Raw genomic sequence first — 23,844 nt, forward strand, 5'->3', positions numbered from 1 at the left:
TTTTCAATACTCTGACAGTATAGCTGTTCCAGAAGTCAGTTCCAAAGTATTGGTGCCATACCAAAGAAAGACCCTGTTTCTGGTGGATGATTTCCTGGCCTCCTTTGAAGCGGCTACCCAGTGACACATGGCCTGGGAGGACCTCATGGAGTTGGTAGATAACGCTGGGGAAAGATATTCCCTTGGGGAAAGATATCTTCGCAGAACTACAATTCCACACTTACTTTATCTGTTCATTGCAAGGCACTGCCCAAAATCACCTCAGTCTTTCAAACAGTAGCTTGCAAGCAGAAAAGAAATTCTGTGAAGTCTACAACTAGTAACTCTTTGTTCTGTTTAATGCTGCATTGTGTGACTGCCTACAGGATCTACAGAATCATATTATTTTGCATGCTATAGAGATTCAGAACTCTGATTTCAAAGATTCACAGGCAAGCTTATTTTGCTTTCAAGATTATATCTACATTGGTTTTACCTTTCTTTCTTTCTCTTACAAAACAAAGACAATTGTACTTATGAGCAGAATGCAGAGATGTGCTATGAAAATATCTAACTACTTTCTAGGGTTTGTTTTAAAAAAGCATAAAAATAGTATGTAAAGATGACATCACATCTGAAAAATGTGGAAAAAATGTGGCTTATATAATTGAGTAATTTTTTTCAAATATTACAGAAGAATTTATAACATTATTTTAAAAGTGTTAGGTAAATGCTTAATGAAAAACAGAGTTAGAAGCAACAAAATGTAAACCATCCTGTTTATTGTCCCCTAGACAGTCAGTCATTAAGGAAAAGCCTCCCTGAAGAGAAAGATCTTTGCCTGCTTGTGGAAGGACAGCAAAGATAGATTGATGAGAGAAGGGAGTTTCAGAGTCTGGGAACAGTGACAAAGAAGACCCTCTCCTACATCCCCTGTGAGGGTGGTGGGAGCAAGAGAAAGGTCTCCCCTGATGATTTTACAACCCATGCAGGTTCATAAAGGAAAATAGCTACTGAAATAGCTTGGACCCACCACCATAGGTTAAAATAAGCACTTTGAATTCTGCCCAGAAATGAATTGGCAGCCAGTGGAACTGCTGTAACAGGGATGCTATGCGGTACAGTGGTGCCTCGCTTAACGACATTAATTTGTTCCAGCGAAATCGCTGTAGAGCGAAAATGTTGTAAAGCAAAAATAAAAAACCCATTGAAACGCATTAAAACCCGGTTAATGCGTTCCAATGGGCTAAAAACTCACCGTCCAGCGAAGATCCTCCATATGGTGGCCATTTTCGGTGCCTGTATAGGAAGGAATCCATCCCTAAGCACAGTGGGGAGCCATTTTGAGCACCCAGCAGCTATTTTGAAAACCCGATGATCAGCTGTTTTGATCGTCGTAATGCAAAGAATCGGTTCCTGAAGCAGGGAACTGATCTTGATCTTTGCAAAGTGAAAAAAACCATTTAAAATATAGTTTTGTGATCGCAATTGCAATCGCAAAAATATCGTCGTAAAGCAGATTTGTCGTAATGTGGGGTAATTGTTAAGCGGGGCATGACTGTATCTGCAATCAGCCCTGGTTAACAATCTAGTTGCAGCATTCTGGACCCATTGAAGTTTCAGACCCACATAGAGCACATTACAGTAATTCTAGCCATGGTGCAATTAAACCATGTGTCACTGTGGCCAGGTCAGGCCTCTGAAGGAATGGGAGCAGCTGGCACACTAGTTTTAACTGTGCAAAGGCAATCCTGGCCATCACCAAAACCTGGTCTTCAAGGTTCAGAGATGAATCCAGAAGTTCTCCCAAGCTGCATGCCTGTGTTTTTAGAGGGAGTGTAATCCCATCCAGCACAAGCTGAATCCTTATTCCTTGATCTGCCTTTTGACTGTCCAGGAGCACCTCTGTCTTGTCTGGATTAAATTTCAGTTTATTCACCCTCATCCAGTCCATTTCTGACCTAGGACACTGATCTAGGACTGAACTATCTTTCTTGGATTTAGATGGCAAGGACAGGTAGAGTTTTCTGTCATCTGAATACTGATGATAGTGAATCCCAAAACTCTGGACAGCCTCCCCCAGTGGTTTCATATAGATCCACAAGGCTAAAATGTAAATCCTGTAAATCCATATGGCTAAGCTGCTGTTTGAGAAGTCTAATGGCTTTAATAGAGAAATTTCAGAAAAATATGGTATTTCCTCTACCCTCCACCCCATCCCCATGAACACACAGAGAGAACCCCTCTACTGGATAGTTTGTAAAATTACAAGGTATCATAAAGACCTATTCTCTGTATTCTATTTCTCATTACACAAGGGCAAGCAGACTCTTGATGAAATTAAAAGGCAGTCAATTTAAAATGAATAAAAGGAAATAGAATTTTAGCAGCATGTAATTACCATAAGCATAGCTCACTTCTTCAAAAAGCATTCATTATTAAGGAAAATAGATTGGTAAGATTAAATAAATTATAAGGAGCAAACCTCACACTTGATCAGCCCCTGAAATGAGAACAAAAATTCTCTCCTGATTGCCCAGAATACTTCAACTGAGGGAAGTGCAATGTGGCCAGCTAGCCAACTCTGACCATGGCATAAAAGTCACCAGACATGCAAGCTGATGGGTGTCAAGATTCCATGTGGCTCCTGCTTGTTTCACCAACCAAAGAGCTCACGCTAAGTGCCCCTCAGCTGCCACCAGTTGATTTCATCAACAGTACCTATTATTAATTATAGCTGTCTAGGCCATATGTCAGTTTAAAAGAACCAAATAGAAATTTATTGATACAGGTGTTGACAGAACAAGCAATGTTGTTAACTCTTAAACAAACATTCTACTTTATCCACCCTCAACTACCATTCTCCCGCCCAAACTCCAAAACGCCACCAAATTCTCTAAGTAACACTCTAATTCTCCATCTCTAGAACCCTAAGCCTTATCTAAACTCCTCCTCTCGTATACCTTGTGACTCCACCCCTCCCATTGGTCTATGCAAATAGCATATGAATATTCATGACCTGGGCAAATGCCACAATGGGCCTCTGCTCATTTTTCCATAAATGACATTCCCAGATAGATTCTGATACATGTGCTGGGCAACAAATGCATGAGTCCTCCTGCAAGGGGAACTGGAGGTATAATGTCCAGCAAACACAAGAAGGCCAATGGTGAAGGATTTATTTGATAGCACTCTTCAAATATCTGAAAGGCTGTTACAGAGAAGGGAGCACAGATGCAGTCTTTTTAGGAAGATTTTGGACACCATAAATTTTTCCTCTCTTTTAAAAGTGGTTTTAATTGTGTGATCAGTTTTTTTCTGGCTCTACTGTTTGTCTTTTTCATTATCCTTTCCTTTCTTGTTCTTATATTAACAGTTGCTTTATTGTATTTATTATTACCAAAATCTTTTCTTTAAAAATTCTAGAACTATGTTCTTTGTCACCTTGGACTTGTTAAGAAAAGGCAGTGTAGAAAATGTTTTCAATAAATTGATAAATTATATCTATAAAACTCTGGGCTTCCCACAGGAAAAGACAAAAATCTCATTCCCTAGGCCTTGTTCACAGTTGGCAAAGTGAAAGGCTTACTCTGCTAGATTTCCTCTCCTCTTGTGTGCACACACACTGTGCTCATGTCATTCTTTTGCCACTGCCTGGCCTGTTGCAGCCTTTGTCAAAGTCAGACTTGCTCTACCACTGCCCAAATGGAGGCAGATGCCTCAAAAAACAGAATGATGGGCAGCAAAGCCACTGCGACACAGCTTCTGCTCTTTCTCCACATGTTCTCCTTGCTTCCCAGTTCTGTGACACTTTTTAGTGGCATGCAGGAGACTCACAGATTATGCGCCCAAGTTAGGTGTGTTGTGGCATCACGGCAACTCCAGCTGCCATGCAATGTGGGGGTGGCAATTTGTTTCCCACCTCCAGCTGCAGGAGACCTTGTGCTGCTCCAGATGAAGTCCTAGACACCCTAAGCAACCAGCATATTCTTAAGCAGGATGTTTAAAAAAAAAAAAACACAGCAACTGTTTAGAGAATCTACAGCTTCAGCAAAGATGGAGGCCAGCCAGGCAGAAACAGCAAGGGCAGCAGCCAAAGCACACCCATGAGACATGGGGAAGGAAGACATCGAAAGGACTAGGGAAGGAAGAGATGCCTCCTTTCATGAGTTTGGGAAATATACAAATGCTGTATATTTTAAGAGACAGTAGCTTTTAAGAGACAGTAGCTTTCACTTGAATACAGAAGACTCCTCTTCACCAGACATCTTCAGGTGGCAAGTGGGCGCCCTGCGGCGGATGCCCTAGTTCATCATGTAAGTGTTTGCAACAGCTCTACAAACATTATTTGCCCAGTTCCTAAAGTTTGGAAATATACTGCCACTGAACACAGAAATATCATAGAGCCAATAAATCTACCCAGGTTAGTTTTTTTTTTAACTAGCTTATCATTTGCCTATTCACAATTGCCACTGAACCCCTTAATTGAAATCTGTCTTGTGTTTCTTTTCAATACACTGTATTCTCCATTTCACATCTGTGTGATATAGATGCATTTTGTAATCTATCACTCTCCAAAAGTAACTGAGGAGGGGGAACCCTTTCTCCTTCCAGCAAAATATCTGAAATAATTTTTATGATCTCAGGGTAGAACTCATGGGATTTCTCAGAAGTTTTCTGATAATATTTTCTGGAAGAAATGGCAAGCTGCACATGATTGGTACAATTCCTTCACTGAATGGCATCTTTCTTGCACAGGACTCAGCTGGAAAGGTCAAGGGGGATGGCAAGCTCTACAGAAATAATACTGTACAAAATGGCCGTTTTCTTGCACAAGATTCATCTGGAGAGGACACTACGTTGAGAAGAATTTTACAGTTTTAGGTGGAGAACAAATGAAAACTGGAGGAGTGGTGAGAGGAAATCTAAGACCAGGATCTCATTTTTCCAACAAAACAGAAAATCTTGCTAATGGACGGGAAAGTCTCAGTGAAGAATGGCTGCAAGGGGGTGGGGGGGGGGGAGAAAATCTCCAAAAATCAGAAACTGAAAATATACACAGCACATCTCTAGTATGTGGGTCACCTTTCTTTTTGCCTTTTTCATATTCAGGAGGTAAATACATGAACCTATAAAAGAAAGCAGGAATTAGAGATGGGCACAAACTGTGCTTTGGCACTTTGATGTAGTTCAACAGCTCCAGGTTCCTCACCCTGCCTCCTCCCACAGGCACACACTTAGGGAAGGAGTTGGGGCAGGGAGCCTAGGGCGTTGCTTCTGAGTGGGTGCCCATGAGAGGAGGTGGGGCAGGGAATCTGAGGTGCTTGCACAACACCTGTGGGCCCAATTTGCTGAACCACACCAAAGTGCTGAACTGCAGTTCGTGCCCATTTCTAGCAGGTGTTGACACATAGTTCCCCTAATGCATATGACACAGATCCCTCTTATAGTGGGTAGCACAGGGAATTTAATCAGTTTTGTTTTCTTTAGAAAAGCTTTGCATATCTCTGGCCTGCAGATGTTGTTGGACTACATACACCCCCAGCACCCTTCAACACTGAATATTCTGACCAGAGATGAATGAAATTGCCATCTAATAACAGCTGGAGAGTCCCACAGTTTCCCAATTTGGAGTAAGACTTCTTTTCAATTCTTCCATATGAATATATTATTGTTTACAATATGTGGTTTCTGTCATAGCTGTTGTGGTGGTGGTAGTGCATCTGTTTCTTTGAGCATTGCTGGGACGTCAAACAAAAATGGAGAGGAAAGGCCTGACAGATAATAAGAGCAGCCAATGCCTTCCGTTGTATGATTATTCATTTTTATGTCAAAGATCATGAGAGGATGAAAATATGATAAATTAATCCACTCTAATAAGAAACTATGATAATAGGCAAGGAGAAAGGCATTTGACTAATCTACTCCTAATATAAGCCTGAAAAGAAATACAGTCTTCCTTGGGTGCCTTATCTCAAGATTCTTCTTACTCAGCAAAGTGCTTCCCAATAGAAAAAGAAATTAGGCAAAAATTCTCTCATGATCTGAGCACATATAGAAGGCATTATTTAAAAAAAATATTGAGCTGGTGTATAAAATATGCAGTGAGCTATGCTGAAGGATTAAACTGGAGAAAGTACTCCACAGTCAATGCTCTCTGTAAGAAACATTTAACTATAAGAACTTTCCCCTTGATGGTTGCCAGGGGTAATGCAGGTACACCTGGTAAAGCTTTACCTGCCTGATGGCATTGCCAGAGCTTGGGAAAGTTGTGGAAACAAATCTTCTTCAGATCTTAAAAACAATTTAGATTAAAGTCCCAGAATCTCCCTGCCCCCCCATCCCCATCGCCATGGCCAGTAGGAATTGTAGTCTAAAAAGCAACTTTTTTGGAAGCTTTGTTTGTTGCACACGTCCAAACTATGCCTTTTCAGAATGACAGAAGAACATCACTAAAGTGATCTTCACTGTGGATATGGTGTTTGTGATCAAAAAGAGATGGAAGAACCCAGACAAAACATAAAAACAATTTGATTTGATTAAATTGTTCATAAAAAAAAAAGAAATGATTGCAGTTGATAAAGTCAGTCATCAAAGTCCACTGAGGAAGCACCTAGTGATGAACATTTTGCTTTTGCTACTACCAGAGTCCATGAAAGCATCTCCTACCTGGACTCTTAGAAGGCATTCTGGAAGAACTAGCAAGTGAAACTTTTGTGAGCATGTAAACAAAATTTATAAGCCAGTAACTATTTCAGACCAAGCTGCTCTTAATGGCACAGGGACAAGCTTGGTGAAAGCTTGACAATACTAGTTGCTGGTAGGGTGGCTAGTAGTCCCAATTTGGACAGAAATGTCTTCCATTCAAGCTTTAGCTCTCAATTGGTCTAGACACTGCAAAGTCCAGAGCAGCCAATAATGTGATGGCAACAGTATACAGGTTTTATTTTAAAAAAAACACTGTCAATTCCTTGCAAGTTTAAGGCAAAATTTCACCTGTTATTGTTGGTGAAGGATTTCCTCCTTTTTAAAATGCCCCTTGTCCTCTGTGTCCTACCTTTTCATGATGCCCATCCTCCCTTTTGAGGAATCATTTTTCATTAATCAAAAATGCATCTGAGGACATGCAGTAGCCTTGCCTCCTCCATCCTACAAAGAGTGGGAAGATCAGAGTTGCTACTGTAAGTAGTGTTGATTGAATGGTCTCCTAGTCCGTTCCATGAAGAGGAACCCTGTCCACACAGTTCTTAATTGCAAAAAGGACCGTAACAGCATCCAGCCAGACATTCTTACAATTTCTTTTCTGACCTTCCAAATTAAGATGGGAGAAACTGGTAGTAGAGAAAGTACACATAGCCCCAACATTCCTCCAGATATAAAACTACAGAATATCTAAACTGGTCTTATGTATCCATAACTTTCAGTTCTATTACAATGGTGACTTTGCTAGCTGATGCTTTGGCCTAGATAGTGTTACTTGACACTTTGCTCTATGCTCTGGAAGAAACTATGCTATGACATTAAAATTCATCAAGTGTGGTAAAGGACAATTTGATTATTAGTGTCCAAATCATTTACATACAAAAATACACACATAACGAAAGATAAACATACAATGGCAAGAAGTTAGAAAAATTGCATGGCTCATTAATATTTAGAAATTAATCCCTCTCTAGAATTACAATCACCAGCAAGGACCCTTGAAGCAGTGTTCTATTAATGATTCATCTTCACTGCAGGGAGGGGACTGTAATGTGCAAGTCAGAAAAACAGCAACCTGAAAACAGAATATACTGTTAGTCTTCCTTTCAACACAGGTGTTTCTACTTCAATGCAAAGACTCCTATAGACTCTCAGGAGTCCTCTTTGCCCTCCGTTCACATGGAGTGCATGCTAAAAATGGCTGAGAATTTAACTTTCATTTGTTTGGTTTTTAAAAAAACTCTGTTAAAATGTACACATTTCTTCAAGTGTTGAATGTAAAGACTATGTGAAAAACCAAGATCAACAGATTAACCATCCACGTCCAAGGATTCATTTATTTCTACCCCCCTCACCCCTTAACACCTATATGGCAGACAGATACAAAGTAGTCTTTTTCATGTGAGGAATAAGTATACCTATTGAGTTTAGGCAATATAGGAGATAATGTTATTCCTAACATTTTTAAAGAAATGAAGCTATTTTAATGAAGATTCTCTGGCTGTAAGCACTTTGGGCAAAAGAGCTTGTTTTTCTGTTTCTTTGCTTGTCTCCGGTTCCGTGCAGATATTTGTTCTATTGCCCCCCAGCCCACCCTGATTTACTGGTCATGAAAATGGAAGCCATTTTGATTAGAAATCCCTACAATTCCAGGCTTTTAATGTATTCTATAAAAGCAAGGACATTTGACACCATGCATGTATTTTTTTTTTAAAAAAGTCTAAAACACACACATCCTTTGATAAATAGGGACATGTGGCCATTAACATGCCCATTTGAAAAAATGTGCAGAAACAGATTTTTTGTTTTGATGAATCTAGCAGGGCACCATGTTGGAAATGGAAAACAGTCTTGTCAGGTCTGCCTGTCTCTGGCACAAATAATATTTCCAAGATCAGATGTTCATGAACCATAACTATCTGAACAATTTCAAGTCAAATGCACTCCAAGCTTATTTTGCTTTCTTTCCTTGCAAAGACATTTCCTTCAGGCTTACAAAGCTGTTTATAGCACAGAGACTGCCCTGTGGAGAATCACTAATCACCTGCCTTCTGCAGAGACTTCCTATTTCCTGGGCTTATTACATTAGATCTTCTAGCAGCGTTTGACATCAGTTGACATTGCTCATCCTGGGATTCTGACAGAGCATCTGGAATTCTATGTTGGTCTAAGTGCAACTGTTCTCCTCTATGCTGCCTGAAGCACTTAGGTTTTTAATCCTTAATTTGTATGGCACAAATATAGTTAGGCCCCATTAGATTCCCTCTTCCCCTCCTTCTGCTCATTCAGCTCTTGATGTCTACATATTGCTGTTAGCTAGAGTAATTAGGCAATTTGAAAAATACCCATTAAAAAGCCATGGACAATGACAATGACAACACCCATTGCATTCTGCTGAATTTCAATGCTATCATTGTATCTACTAGAAAACATAGCTGGATAAATTAGCTCTTATGTAGATTACCTTTAAAAGTGCTTTTAAATGGGTCAGGCCAACTCTGATACTTCTCCATGGTGCAGGTAGATAAAACCTCTCAAAATAGGGATCTTTGAGACCCTCCCTCCTCTTGCTTTAAGAATATCTTCTCCCATCCTTGACTATGTTCTTTTTAAAAATAACTCTAAAGATATATACTGTAATAATGACAAAAGTGGCTTGGATCTTAAGATAGCTTAAACAGAACCTTGCAGAAAGGAAATATCTCACCTTTACACACCCATAATCCACAGCCACCTTTACCCCTAAAAATGGTTTTCTAGAGGATCAATGGGTTCTCCTGAACAATGGGCAGATCCTCATCTAATGTGGGGGCAATTTTTCTCTCTCCAAGCTGTCTGTTGAATCCAATCACACTTTAATAAGGGAGATCTCACGATCTTAAGAACAGAATGGTGGCTTACTAAAGGGGTGGCTTTAGTAGGTGTAGCTGAAAGATAGAGACTGAAAACATTCCCAAGTGTCTGAAAGTTAATATATGTTAGAAACCACATGACTATCTTTAATGATATACAGAGTACTTTCCCTTCTGAGCAGTTTCAATTTATCCATCCCTTATTAGTTTAATTCTTTAAAATTGGACACTTACGTCAAACATGCCTTCTAAAAGCAGTGAAGAGCTGATGTCACTTTAGTCAAAGCTATCCAAAGGCCCATGAAATGGAGGAAACATGTGGCATAATGTGGGTTAAGTGCACATCATCTTAATCCATGAGCTTTAATAGGTTGCTCAGTGATTTTTAAAAATGTCACTTTGAAATGATCTCATGTTGTCTCAAACTCCCCAGAGCCAGGAGCTCAGAAGCTAAGGCTGATGCCAAAGCACAGTATTTCCCAACCTGAGAGTCATGACCACCAAGGGGGTTGGCAAAGTGTTTTCTGGGTGGTTGTGGGTCTCCTTACATGTGTTGCAGCCCTTGTCAAATAATGTCTTTCTTGACATTTCAGAGCAGGCTATTAGTATGCATGTGTATGTATGAGAAACAGGCCCATTGGGGGAGAAAGAAGCCACTACTTTCTGAGAACGGATGACCTGAAGTATTTTTTACAGAAAAAGAACTGCCAGCGTAGATATATAATTGCTGTCACTTCCACAAGAAAGAGATTTTAACTATGACTTCTGGAGAGCCTAAAGAAGGGGATGCAAAGGAAAAAGAAGGGGGGAATACACAACAAACTCCACATGCAACAAACCCATGCAACAAACCCACAAAAGGCTTGTTTTTCATACATACCCATATACACTCATACAAAAATGAACTGACCACCAGGTGCAAGGAAAGCTTTGTGCCAGTTTCTGAGGGGGACCCTATTTGTGTGAAGGTTTTGCCACCTCCCTGGGTAACACAACGTCCTTCCATCCCCTAGCCCATCTTTGAAATCCTTTGCTTTCTCTTCTCCCTACCTTTAACTTCCCCCTGCCTGTTCCCTCTCCACTTTTGAAGTGGTGGTGACAGAGTCGGTGCCAGGACCAGTAGGAGGGTGAGCAGCATCAGCATCAATGGTGCCACCATGTCAGAGAATGACAACGATGCCCTACTTATTTATTTTATTTATTTATTTTATATATTTATTTTATTTTATTTTATTTAACTTATATGCCGCCCACTCTACCCAAAGGTCTCTGGGCGGCTTACAACAATTAAAATTCAACTAAATTACAATAAAAGATAAAATGATTAAAATGCAATTAAAATTGCCACCAGGACCCACAGTTGATGTTATTTCAATTCTGGAAGCCTTCTGGAACAGGAAGGTTTTGACCTGGCGCCGAAATGTCATCAACATCAGTGCCAGACGAATTTCAGTCGGGAGGGCATTCCATAGTCTGGGGGCAGCTGCTGAAAAGGCCCTTTGTCTACAAGCCATCCCTCTTACCTCCTTGAGGGATGGCTCTTTCAAAAGGGCCCCCGGCTAGATCTTAACTGCTGCGTAGGCTCATATGGAAGGATGCGGTCCTTCAGGTATCCAGGGCCCAAGCCATTTAGGGCTTTATATGTCAAAACAAGCACTTTGAATTAGGCCTGGGCAGCAACTGGTAACCAATGTAACTTAAACAGAATTGGCTTGATGTGTTCTCTAGCGGCCCCACCACTCACCAGCCGCACAGCTCGATTCTGGACCACATGCAGTAGCCGGACCGTCTTCAAAGGCAGCCCCACGCAGAGTGCATTGCAATAATCTATACGAGATGTTACCAGTGCATGTGTAAGACTCCGCTCGTCCAGGTAGGGCCGTAGCTGGTACAATTTCCGCAGCTGAAGGAAGGCACCCCTGGCCACCTATTTATTTATGCAAACGTGTGGGGGGGTCACAGGTTACATGGCTGTTATAAAAGGGGGTCACAACTTGAAAAAAGGTTGGGAACCACTGCCTTAACAAATGCCCCACATGCTCAAGAATGATACTCTACATTGTTGCAAATTCTCCCTGCTTATAACATAACATACTCCTTCACAGATTGCTGCCTTGTCATGGCGAAGGGGCTTGAGTAATTCAGAGAAGTTATGGGCTATGCCATGCAGAGACACCCAAGATGGACAGGTCATAGGGGAGAGTTCTGACTAAACATGATCCACCTGAAGCAGGAACCGGCAAGCCACTCCAGTATCTTTGCCAAGAATACCCCATGAACAGAAACAAAAGGCTAAAAGAGATGACGCTGGAAGATGGGCCCCTCAGGTTGGAAGGCATCCAACATGCTACTGAGGAAGAGTGGAGGACACGTACAAGTAGCTCCAGAGCTAATAAAGTGATTGGGCCAAAGCCAAAAGGACGCTCAGCTGTGGACATGCCTGGAAGTGAAAGGAAAGAAAAATACTGCATAACAATCTGGAATGTAAAATCTATGAGCCTTGGTAAGCTGGATGTGGTCAAACAGGAGATGGCAAGAATAAACATTGACATCCTAGACGTCAGTGAACTAAAATGGACGGGAATGGGTGAATTCAATTCAGACTATTATCATATCTACTATTGTGGGCAAGAAGCCCATAGAAGAAATGGAATAGCCCTCATAATCAACAAAAGAGTGGAGAAATCTGTATTGGGATACAATCTCAAAAATGATAGAATGATTTCGAATCCAAGGCAGACCATTCAACATCAGAATAATCCAAGTTTATGGTGATGGCATTCTAGTTGAACTATTTAAAATCTTAAAAGATGACACTGTTAAGATGCTACAATCAATATGCCAGCAAGTTTGAAAAACTCAGCAGCGGCCAGAGGATTGGAAAAGATCAGTCTACATTCCAATCCCAAAGAAGGGCAGCACCAAAGAATGCTAAAACTACCACACAATTGCACTCATTTCACATGCTACAAGGTTATGCTCAAAATCCTACAAGGTAGAACTCCCAGAAGTACAAGCTGGATTTCGAAGGGGCAGAGGAACTAGATACCAAATTGCTAACATGTGCTGGATTATGGAGAAAGCCAGAGAATTCCAGAAAAACATCTACTTCTGCTTCATTGACTACTTAAAAGCCTTTGACTGTGTGGATCACGGCAAACTATGTCAAGTCCTTGAGGAAATGGGAGTGCCTGACCACCTTATCTATCTCCTGAGAAATCTATATGTGGGACTGGAAGCAACAGTTAGAACTGGATATGGAACAACTGATTAGTTTAAAATTGGGAAAGAAGTACAACAAGGCTGTATACTGACTCCCTGCTTCTTTAAATTATTTGCAGAATACATCATTTGAAAGGCTGCACTGGAGGAATCCCAAGCTGGAATTTAGACTGCCAGAAGAAATATCAACAACCTCCGATACGCAGATGATACCACTCTGATGGCAGAAAGTGAGGAGGAATTAAGGAACCTTATAATGAGGGTGAAAGAGGAGAGTGCAAAAACAGTCTGAAGCTCAACATCAACAAAACCTAAGATCATGGCCACTAGTCCCATCACCTCCTGGAAAATAGAAGGGGAAGATATGGAGGCAGTGACAGATTTTACTTTCTTTGGCTCCATGATCACTGCTGATGGTGACAGCAGCCACGAAATTAAAAGACCCCTGCTTCTTGGGAGTAAAGCAATGACAAACCTAGATAGCATCTTAAAAAGCAGTGACATTACCTTGCCGATAAAGGTCCGAATAGTCAAAGCTATGGTTTTTCCAGTAGCGATGTATGGAAGTGAGAGCTGGACCATAAAGAAGGCTGACCGTCAAAGAATTGATGCTTTTGAATTGTGGTGCTGGAGGAGACTCTTGAGAGTCCCCTGGACTGCAAGGAGTTCAAACCTATCCATTTTGAAGGGAATCAACCTTGAGTGCTCACTGGAAGTACAGATTCTGAAGCTGAGGCTTCAGTCCTTTGGCCATCTCATGCGAAGAGAAGACTCCCTGGAAAAGACACTGATGTTGGCAAAGTGTGAAGGCAAAAGGGGAAGGGGAAGACAGAGGACGAGAGGGTTGGACAGTGTCATTGAAGCTAACAACATGAATTTGACCAAACTCTGGGAGGCAGTGGAAGACAGGAGGGCTCTGGTCCATAGGGTCACAAAGAGTCAGACACAACTTAATAACTAAACAACAACATACCTCCTCCCCATACTCACGCTTTGCCTTGAACTTTCAATCAAAAATCCAGATGATGGGGTGCTTAGAACCAGCAAGGATGCTCACCGGTTGCTGGTTCTGTATTGCTGATATGTGTTGCACTCAATCCCTTCATATGGAAATAGGCATTTAAAAAAAAGCAAAGAAAACTGTAGATGCAATTTGTGATATTTCACAACATCACTGCTAAGGCATCTGCACCAATCTTCTGGCTTTGTAGAGATCAAGGCAAAATGAGGTAGCTTATAGACCATATTAGCCTTGGTCTGAAACTAGCAGATAATTATATTTACATGGTCTTTGAAAAATAAATCTAACATTAAAGTATACTGAAGAAAAGAAACACACAAACCAATACGCAAAGAGATTTTTTTTGAGATTTTAATCTGCTTTCCTTGACAAATCTGAATAATCTACATCAATAGTTTTTACTAAAATTGGAAAGTAATATATGATACACCTCTTTGAAAAATCAAACGGGTAATTATATCAATTTTCAGTCCTTTCTGTCATATGGTACCTACAACCATTTTTGTCAAATATGTTTGCAATTTGCCACAAGTGCAAATCAATCATATACATGTAGGTAGATCATGTAAATCACGTTTCAGTTTACTAGACCCACAGATGTCATTTCTATAGGCAAAATAATATTGAGGCTTATAATGGCAATATGGAGGGCTGTTTTTCTTTCTTTCCTGTGGTCTTTGAATATTGCATAGTGCCTTATCTGCAAGCATAGAAAATGTGGCTTGTTTGCAATATGCATTGTAATGCAACCCGAGTTCTCAAAAACAGCCGAAGAAGTAGCGTATCTATTCCTGGACTGTATTCCTTCAGAGGGCAGGTGTGGGTCATGTGGCAAAATTCTTCTCTTTCCACACTGATAATTTGCATGTTGGAAATATGGGGTTTGATACATTTTCTCCCTAATGTAAGGATGTGAGCCTCACAGTCTCTTGTTCTCAAAGAGAATCCAGAGTCATCCTTTTCTCCTCATACTGAGATTTTTCTATGCAATCCCACCCGAAATACCTCATAGGAAATCTCACAGGACTTCTGGAATGTTTTGTGGTCATTTTTTCCCTGGAAGCAATGCCAAACTGTGCAGGATTATTGCAAATTCTGCACAAAACAACATCTCTCCTGCATAGGATTCTCCTAGAAAAGGCAAAAGAAACATAAAGCTGTGCAGGATTTATTTATTTATTTATTTATTTATTTATTTATTTATTTATTTATTTATTCATTCATTCATTCATTCATTCATTCATTCATTCATTCATTTATTGCACCTAAATGCCGCCCATCAAGACATTGTCTACTCTGGGCGGCTCACAACAGACAAGATAAAAACAGTTAATATATAGTAACAGTTTTACAGCAATATACAATGAAAACAATAGTTCAGGATGGGAAGAAGAAAATTAAGTAGTGCCTGGAGGGAAGGCCTGTCTGAATAACCAGGTCTTAAGTTGTTTTTTAAAAATGTCCAGCAAGGGGGCCAAACGGATCTCGGAGGGGAGTTTGCTCCAAAGAGCAGGAGCCACTGCCAAGAAGGCCCGGTGTCTTGTTTTTTTCCCTTTCCGAGCCTCCCTCAGCAGTGGATTGATTGGTACAAGTAGATCTAGGTGGGAGGAGGCATTCCGCCAAGTATCGGGGTCCTAAACTGTTTAGGGCTTTGTATGTAATCATTAAAACTTTGAAATAAACGCAGAAGCATACGGGCAACCAATGCAAGGTGGCCAGAGTGGGAGTGATATGTTGGTGTTTCCTCACTCCACTGAGAACTCTGGCCGCCACATTCTGGACCTTTTGGAGCTTCTGCATCAATCTCAAAGGTAGCCCCACGTAGAGTGCATTACAGTGGTCTAATCTTGAGATTACGAGCACGTGGACCAGAGTGGTGAGTGCCCCAACATCAAGATAGGGACGCAGCTGGGCAATCCGCCAAAGATGGAAATATGCAGAACAGACCACTGACGCCACCTGAGTTTCCATGGTGAGCGCCAGGTCCAGATGTATCCCCAAGCTGCGAACCTCACTCTTCGCAGTAAGAGTCACCGCCCCAAAAAAGAGATGGAGTTTCCCAAACCAACGATGGTGGGGCCACCCAACCCTAAGGACCTCCGTCTTGTCCGGGTGCAGCCTCAGCCCATTTTCCTGCATCCATTGCAGTACAGTCTCCAAGCAGTGCTGAAGAGACAGAATGGCATCCACTGTGGTTGGAGAAAAGGAGATGTAGAGCTGAGTGTCATCAGTGTATTGATGGCACAATGCCCTACACCCCCTGATGACCCCACCCAGCGGCCTCATATAGATATTGGGGAGATGGTCAAAACCTGCGGAACTCCACAATTGAGGCTCCACGGGGCTGAGCCCCCCTCCCCAAGCTGAACTCTCTGAGGACGGTCCTCCAAGAAGGATCAGAGCCAGTCAAACACCAGGCCACCAATTCCCAACTCAGAGAGCCTCCTCAGGAGGATACCATGGTTGGTGTTATCAAAGGCGTCTGAGATATCAGGAGGACCAACAGGGACATTTTCCCTCTGTCGGCCTCCCTCAATAGGTCACCTAACAAGGTGATCAACGCCATTTCTGTACCATGGCACAGCCTGAAGCTTGACTGGAATGGATCCAGGGTGTTTGTTTTATCCAAATGCGCCAGAAGAATTGTGACAATTCCTGTACAGAATAACATCCCCCTTGTGTAAGATTCATTGCAAATGACAGTAAGCGCCACAAAATTTAGTAGTTCCCTGCTAGAAGAACAGGCAAAAAAAAAAAAAAAAAACCAGGAAGGAAAAAATAATGAAGAGAAAAAGGAGGTGAGCATACCATTTTTGTGGCATGCCAGGAAATTTCACTGATATGGGAGGAACTCCTGATGTGGCGTCTTGATATGGCAAGATTCCGAAAATCACTAAAAATGAAAAATGTTGTGAGTACTCATTTTCTGACAGAAGACAGTCTTCATTTTCTTCTTGTTGTTGCTATGTGCTATCAAGTCGCCTCCAACCTATGGTGACCCTATGAATGAGAGATATTCAACATGTCCTGTCCTGAACAGTCCTGCTCAACTCTTGTAAAACTCAAGCCTGTGAAATTTAGGGAGTCTATTTATCTTGTATTTGATCTTCCTCTTATCCTGCTGCCTTCAACCTTTCCCAGAATAATTTTTTTCTCAGAGAATCCTGCCTTCACATGATGTGTCCAAAGTAGGACAGCCTCAGTTCCAACATTTTTGCCTCCAAAGAAAGTTCGGGCGTGATTTGATCTAGGCTCCACTTGTTCATCTTTCCAGTAGTCCAGGGTATCCAACACCACATGAATTAATTTTTTCCCTGACAGCTATTGTGGGCATTTTGTAACATAGAGAATTCTGCTGACACAAGTGCAGGCCTCACCTCTGTACTGAAAGAGCAAGTGGCCATGATCGTGTTTCAGAAAACAGCAAAAAGAATTTCAGAGAATTGTTACACACTGGTCTCTGGGAAACTTCAATATACTTCTTGCAAAAAGTGACAGACAGACTTAAGTACTTAGTAATTGGTGATGATTTAGCCTCCTGCCTCTGGATAAGATTCCTTTCCTGACCCTTTCTGCCTTTGGTAATTAATACCAGGCCCATGGGAGCCAGGTTCAAAGCAGAAATCCCACACAGGCTACTGAAAATTTACAAATGCCTCTAAGCTTGAATCCGCACTATCTAACTGGAGACAGAGTTTCAAAGAGAAAACTCACCCTCCCTGGAGTGTCATTTTGAAAAGCAGTGGCAGTCAGTCAATCAATCATCATCCAGGATGGAAAAGAAATCATCATATGTATCCAGTTTTAACTGAGGAACTGCCTAAGTCATAAAGTCAGTAAAGAACCACATTGTATATCAGGAGAAGAAAAGGTAGAAGTTTGCAGCTTCGTTCCTGAGAGGAGGTGTTAGTCTGCATATATGGCAGAATAAAGTAGGGATGTGGTAGAAAAGCTCTGGGGTGGCTTGTAACATTTCTGATGGCAGATGTGGAACCACCCTTAAGAAATACTTATAATATATCCTTCCACTATATTCCTTATCATAGAATCATAGAAAAGTGAAGTTGAAAGGGGCCTACAAGTCCATCAAGTCCAAACCCCCTGCTCAATGCAGGAATACAATCAAAGCATATCTGCCAAGTGACTATCTAAGTTTTTTTTTCTTGAATGCCTCCAGCGTTGGAGCACTCACCAACTCCCGGGGTAACTGGTTCCACTGTCGTACTGCTCTAACAATTAGGAAGTTTTTTCTTATATTCAACCAAAATCTGGCTTCCTTTAACTTGAGCCCATTGTTGTGTGTCTTGTACTCTGAGATGATGCACTCTTATTATCCTTTTCCCACCACACAACATGCCAGAGGTTTGGGGTGCAATACCATCATCTTCCCAGATAGCATAGATATTAGATATGTTGGTTGGAAATGATGGCAAATTGAGACAAGCTGCCTGACAGCTTTCAAGATATATGGCATACACCCTTGTTCAGAAGTTATGCATCAATACAATTATCATTTCTCTGTCACCTTCATTTCCTTTCATTCAAAATGGTTCCAACTTACCTTCTCATCAGGGTTGGGAAATGAAGTCCTCCAGTTCTTGTTATAATGCAGTTCCCATCAGCCTTAACCAGCATAGCCAAAGGTAAACTCATGGACCTTGTGGTCCAATGACATGGGTAGGGCTATATGTTCCTTGGTCTTATTTTAGACAATACATCAATGATATGGGAACTATTTTCTATTTAAAAGAACCCAAAACACGCAACTTACCTCTTTCTGTGGGTGGCATAATCTCCTTGGTAAAATGTCTTGGCTTTATTGTGAACAGCACTTGTCAGGCAAGCTGAGACTGCCATCTTTGTTTCCATGTTTGCTCATTTCAGTAGTATCTGGGAGGAGATAGCTATATGATTATGCCAATCTCATACTAAATTCTGTTTCATAATATAGCTGAGGGCAAATAGAGAGATTTATCATTGGGATATTTTTCATTGCAGACATCTGAGGTCCACCTTTCTTTCAATGATCTCAGAAGAGCACACATTGCTCTCATCTTTGTCACCCAGGATGGGAAGAGGTGGCTCTGGGATTCTTTGCCGCCTGTGCAAAAAATAATTCAGTTGGCTTTAGGTATTACACAACTGCAACTTGATTGGGGTGGGCTGGCAGGCACCAGTTTCTACTCTGCGTCACACAGTAAAATGTCTCAGACAGGTCCTGTCCACCAAGCTCAGGGAACACCAGCCATCACTTGTGCTAGATGGTATATCCCAAAAATATTTTATTGCATTGTTGTTCATATGTGCTGTCAAGCTACCCCCAACTTACGTTGATCCCATGAATGAGTGATCTCCAGAACGTCCTTTCCTCAACAGCCCTGCTCAGCACTTGCAATCTCAAGCCTGTGAAATTTAGGGAGTCAATCCATCTTGTATTTGGTCTTCCTCTTTTCCTGCTGCCTTCAACCTTTCCTAGCATGATTGTCTTGTCTGGAGAATCATGTCTTCTCATAATTTGCCCATAGTAGGACAACATCAGTTTCAACATTTTTGTTTCCAGAGGTAGTTCAGGTTTCATTTGATCTAAGACCCATGTGTTTGCCTTTCTAGCAGTTCATGATATCTGGAAGCTCTCCTCCAGCACCACATTTGCATTGTTCTCTGAGAAAAGCCCTTTTAAAATGCAGTTCTGAAATGGCAAGATAATCAGTAACCGGAAGTTTAGAGGGGTTTTTTTAATTGCCCTCTGTTGACATCTAAAGTCAGAAACTGTCCAAAGATCCCACCATTCTAACCATCACTTTTGCAACTTAGCTTTCAACTGACTTTAGGAGGGTGGGTACTGTAAGAAACCTGAAGTCTACGCTCATAATTTATTTTGCCTGAAACCATTTTTAATTAGATGTCATTTGAGAATATCGTTTTAATTACTGCTTAGAGCTTCTGGTCACTGAACTCTGCACAGCACTCCTGTATGCTAATGAGCAAGTTGCTTAGAAGTGTAAATGCTGAAATTGTAAGCACAAAAGAAGTTATTAATATCTGGTTCTTAGAAGATTGGTACTATAACGAAGTCTTTTTTCCCTCTGTTTTAATAAAAGACACACATTTGTGATTCTTCCAATAAATGTGACAGAGGGCAAGAATTGAGGTAGTAGGTAGCTTCTCATGGCAGCATTGTATTACTATCAGAGATATTAATATTACTGAGCAGACTCTCTACATTCATGGAGTTATTTGCAATTTGACCTGTCAGCTAAGAAATCTGAGCATCCAGTAATGAACTATTAGGTGCTACAGAAGATGATAGGATAAATAGTAAGAGGGTACCTAGTAGTAAGGTCATTTGGAGCACTGTCCGTTACTTGGCTTGGCCAAGTGACTCTTACTGTTGCACTGTTCAAACTAAAAACATAAGCTACAACATACAGAGAAGGTCCAGAAATCAATTTGTGAGTGGAAAAAGCTTACTCTTCAGGTTTGCTTGTTAGGCATTAGTAATCTTCTCAACAAGAAACTGAAGAAATGGTGCCAAATGTGAAATTACTAACTTCAGTGCTCTGGGTCCTTTTTGGATGTTTGCCTTTGTGCAAAATGAAGCTGGGATGATTTGCATGATCCCTTCCCTAAAAGTCTCTGTAGACTAGAAAAGAAGATTCAATCTACTGTTGAAGTAGAGCAGCCCTAGTAGAACATCCCATTTCACAGGTTACTGTAAATTTGCCTGCTTGAATGGAGCAGAAAATGAAATAATTAATGAAACTGAAAAATAAAAAAGAGTGCAAAAGGATCTCTCTTTTTTACAGATGACATGAGTACTCAAACAATTTATCACTCTCAGCAATGTTCTGAGTCTTGGCATGATGAGACTTTCCACTGGGACTTTCCTGCACCACTGATTTTTCCCAGCTCCCCCCTCCATAAAACTCCAGTCTTGTCCTTGCATCATCTTTATTTTGTTTGGTTGTTTTTTGTTGCTCTTGTCATATTGTCCATTATTTTGGCATGAAGAAACTGCCAAATTCTGCAGAGATTACTAGCCTTTCCAACGAACCACATGCAGAAAATATGGGAAGGAATTTTAACACTTCAGCACTGCATGGCGTTTCACCTGTCCTTTCCAAGTGAATTCTGCACTGACATTAAGAACTACTGTTGCATCGTGTTTTCTTAAGTATGACTTATAATCACATGACTGCCACATGATTATAAACTGGTGTTAGCATTTCCACTGCACATTAGCAGTGGGGCTGCTGTGAGATACAGAAAGATGGAGTAGATGGGCCCTTGGCCGAATCTATTTATTTATTTATTTATTTATTTATTTATTTATTTATTTATTTATTTATTTATTTATTTATTTATTTATTTATTTATTTATTTATTTAGATTTAATTTAATTTAATTTAATTTAATTTAATTTAATTTATATCCCACCCATCTGGTATATCATACCACTCTGGGTGGCTAACAGCAAGGATATACAATTAAAATAAAAATCTAGCAGGGCTCTTCGTATGTTCTTACATCCATCCCTGCAGGAAGAGGCAACTCTCCCCTCCCAGCTCTGGGCCAAAGAGTTGAGGAGGCTCATTGCATTCTGCAGGCATCGCCAGGTGAGCAGGTTGCTCTCTTCAGCCAGGATGGGAGCAGTCTTCTCCTCTTGGTACCCACTATCTGCCTCAGCCCTGTGGGAAGCAATGTATGAATGAGTGAAGGATGGTGCAGCAACAGGGGGCAAGTGGGAAGTGGAAGAATAGGCAGGAAAATGTGGAGACCAGATATCTAAAAGGGGGGGAGGTTGAGGGGGAAAGGGGGAAAGTGAAAGAGGGGGCAAGGGCCAAGAGTGGGAGTGGTACAGAGACAGGTGAATGAGGAGAATAGAAGGCAGGGAAAATTTGGAAGGCAGGGGACAAGAAGAAGAAGTTGATTGAGGGATGGCACAGGAAGTGAGGAAGGTGGTAGGTGCTGAAAGGGAAGGGAAGGAAGACTGGCCTTGACTGGTGTCTGGAAATCAGCTGTTTCTTTGTTTGTTTGTTTTTTATTTCATTTATACCCCGCCCATCTAGACCAAAGTCTACTCTGGGCGGCTAACAATAAGACATAAAAGTAAAACCAATATAATAAAATAAAACGAACAGTGACAATATAATTCAAAATGGCAAAGTCATTAGGTGGTGACAGGAAGGAAAGTCTGTCTAAAGAGCCAGGTTTTAAGTGTCTTAAAAACACCCAGTGAGGGAGCCAGGCAGATATCTGCGGGCAGACTATTCCAGAGTCAAGGAGCCACTGCCAAGAAGTCCCGGTTTCTTGTTCTTTCTCTCCAGGCCTCCCTCAGCATTAGGTGGAAATGAACGGGCAGCCAGTGCAGGGCAGCCAGAGTGGAGGAAATATGCTCATATTTTCTCACCCCGGTGAGAAGTCTGGCCATCGTGTTCTGCACCATTTGAAGCTTCCACATCAGTCTCCAATATACCCCCACGCAGAGCACATTACAGTGGTCTAATCTCAAGACTACAAGCACATGGACCAGAGTGGTGAGCACCCCAACATCAAGATAGGTACGCAGCTGAGCTATCCGCCTGAGATGGAAAAAGGAGAGTGGAGCATTGATGCTACCTGGGTTTCCATGGTAAGCATCGGATCCAGATGGACCCCCAAGCTGTAAACCTTACTCTTCATGGTGAGATCCATTCCCCCAAAAGAGAGGGAGTTTCCCAAACCACCAATGGTGGGGCCACCCACGCTCAGAACCTCCATCTTGTCTAGGTTCAGCCTCAGTCCATTCTCCTGCATCCATTGCAATAGGGCCTTCAGGCAGCGCTGAAGGGAACGAAATGGCATCTGCTGTTCTTGGGAAAAAAGATGTAGAGCTGGGTGTCATCAGCGTACAGGATTTAAACAAGCAAATAAACAGTGTGTATGTGCAGGGGTGGGGGCATGCATGCTTGTGGGAGGTGGGCGGGCATCCATGCATGCGTCCAACGCCAGGCATGTGTGTGTTCATGCATGTCTGTGCATGTGTGCAGGAGTGTGCATGTGCATACATTCAGGGCAGCAGAGTGTGTATTCACGTGCATATGGACATATGTGCACATTCCTTCAGCCTTCAAAAATCAGTCTCAGCAGCCCGGTCCTTCCATGTCCATAGTCCGGTACCCATCCACGGCCTGGGGGTTGGAGACCCCTGCTCTAGTGGATTAATCTGTTAAAATGCATATAAACATATTTGTTTCCATGTGCTGGTACTTTTTCCACAGAGAGAGAGAGAGAACATTATTTTGGGGAAAGAGAAAAAGAGATGTACTGTCTGAAATGGACTGCCATTTTTCATCCCCTTTGCCTGATAAAAACAAAATGCATTATTAACCAAAAAAAAGGGGCCCATGTTAGCCAGTTTCAGTAGGCACAACAAAAACAAAAGCAAAATACAAGTACATTGTGGCACTTTAGAGACTAACAGATTTTCATGTAAGCTTTTCTGGATAACAATCCACTTCCTCAAACACAATTTAAATTTTATTTTTGTTTAGTTATTTGTTAAGCAGTGTTAACGAAAACATTTGATGTAAATACTTTTCAGTTTCTTTAATTAAGTATCCATCTTAGCACAAGTTAAACTAGTCATATATCTGTTACACCAAAGCTTTCTCAAGCAAAATTATGCATCTGTTTGAAGTCAGCATATTGCCCCTCTTCCATCAGAACAAAGCCATAACCATTAGCAACTGCCCTGCCTTCTGTCATGGTCTGACCCACAATGAAAAGGTTTGCTCATTTTGTAGCTTTATCTTTCCTACTATTTTCTATTGGATTCAAACTTTATTGACTGCACACCTATGAGCTCATCAGGGAAGTCTGCCACTCAATTGCTAAAAATGGAACTATAAGCTTCAAATACAACCATGCTGAAATTAATTAAAATTATCAAATTCATATTAAAATGCAAATGATGCCCAAGTAATAAAAATAAAAAATAAAAATAAGACTATTATAAACGACACAAAAAGGAAGTTTCAGATCCATTGATCTAACTGAACAAATTAAGAAGACTATTATAAATGGGAG

General features: G+C 41.2%; 1 long non-coding RNA gene across 1 annotated transcript; it reads right to left on the reverse strand.

Annotated features, from left to right (window-relative positions):
• Positions 1–3,987: 3,987 nt before the first annotated feature.
• On the reverse strand, positions 3,988–22,604 carry LOC144589439 (uncharacterized). The gene is made up of 2 exons (XR_013545534.1): positions 16,585–22,604; positions 3,988–14,907 (listed from the first exon to the last, which is right to left on the reverse strand). It is a non-coding gene; the product is annotated as an uncharacterized LOC144589439 (long non-coding RNA).
• Between the last annotated feature and the right edge of the window lie 1,240 nt (positions 22,605–23,844).

This window comes from Pogona vitticeps, chromosome 5 (assembly GCF_051106095.1).
Source record: "Pogona vitticeps strain Pit_001003342236 chromosome 5, PviZW2.1, whole genome shotgun sequence".
In the NCBI taxonomy this organism is placed as follows: domain Eukaryota; kingdom Metazoa; phylum Chordata; class Lepidosauria; order Squamata; family Agamidae; genus Pogona; species Pogona vitticeps.